This window comes from Procambarus clarkii, unplaced genomic scaffold, assembly GCF_040958095.1.
Source record: "Procambarus clarkii isolate CNS0578487 unplaced genomic scaffold, FALCON_Pclarkii_2.0 HiC_scaffold_453, whole genome shotgun sequence".
In the NCBI taxonomy this organism is placed as follows: domain Eukaryota; kingdom Metazoa; phylum Arthropoda; class Malacostraca; order Decapoda; family Cambaridae; genus Procambarus; species Procambarus clarkii.
In genome coordinates this window covers 29253-30999 of record NW_027189486.1, presented here as the reverse complement: position 1 = coordinate 30999, position 1747 = coordinate 29253, and positions in this window count along the sequence as shown.

Sequence of the window (1747 nt, the reverse complement as noted above, 5' to 3'; positions counted from 1 at the left end):
CTTGTATGTTTTGTAACCTTTAAATACACAATAAAGGAAAAAAAAAAAAAAAAAAAGGGAAGGGGGTGGTAGGAGAAAAGCACACAGAAACTGTATTGGAGGGGACCTACATTCCCTCCAATGCGTTATGTGTGGTTTCCTCCGAGGCTATGGGTCCCCCTTCTTCCAGCCAGAGGTGGTACTCCCTTCCCTATATATATATATATACATATATATATATGTATATATATATACATATATATATATATGTATATATATATACATATATATATATGTATATATGTATACATATATATATATGTATATATATATACATATATATATGTATATATATATATATACATATATATATATGTATATATATATATATATATATATATATATATATATATATATATATATATATATATATATATATATATATATATATATACATATATATATAGATAGATAGATAGATAGATAGATAGATAGATAGATAGATAGATAGATAGATAGATAGATAGATAGATAGATAGATAGATAGATATTGATTTTGAATAATATGATAAACTTTAACTGTCAATCAATGCATGTATGGATTAAGCCTCACTAATCTCCTAATTAAAACTAACGGGTTTTCCACATTATCGATGACTTCTCTGTTATTTATCAATACTTTAGAATGATTGAGATTGCTGCTGCTGGAACACACAGATCCCAGACATCTTCAAACACAATAATTACAAGGGCAAACTCTTCACCCTCAGGTCAAACTACTTTCTGAGTTAAACTTCTTCAGATATTGCTTATCCAAGCATGAGTGTAGAGTTACCCCCTCACTGCTAAACCTGCAGTTACCCTTTACTCTTTCTCATACACTAGCTTCACTTACTATGAATGACAATTGCTGGTTATCACCTCTGATGGTTCCCTCCATCGTCATACGTGGCTCCTCATCAAAGACTATATCAAGGCAAATACTAGCCCCCTTACCGTCATATGTTGCTTTCACTCTAACGTAATAAATGAAGAATGAACATAGCATGTTAATGCTGAACATGATGAAGAACACATAACATGCTAAGACTCAACATTATTAAGAACATATTACATGTTAAGGCTGAACATGAACAACATATAACATGCTAAGGCTGAACATGATAGAAGAGAACATAACAAATTAATGCTGAACATTATAATAAGCCAGACAAAAATCCTAATTAATGCTTTCTTCCCTCAAATCACGTGTCGTCACTCTGGTTCATACTGGACAAGTTTATATTCTAAAAATACATAGGTAAATATTGTTTTGGAAATAGGAGTTATTGATGTGATTACCAGATAACATAATAAACTTTGGAATGCAGGATTGTTGCGAGCGAAGGTTAGACATACATATGCATAAGTTTTATTCAATATGAATATGCATGGGCAATAGTTCTTCTGGAGTTTTAATTACCTGAATAAATCGAAGTACAACAATAATGTCACCTTGAGTCTCTAGTTGCAGGTTAGTACAGTGACTGGTGTTGTGTAGAAAATATTTACGTCATATATAACTGAGATTAATGACACCCTCCTGCTTTTGTATCAATATATAATGGTTAGCTAACAATTGTGAGATTCAAGAACTATCTTATGATGTTATAAGTATGTAGTCAACACATGTTTGCTTCAGTCACAAGACATTTTGTTCAGATAACAACTGGTGGGATCCATTATATCTTTATTAGTAATATTGTTTAACTAACATTGTCAACTCTTT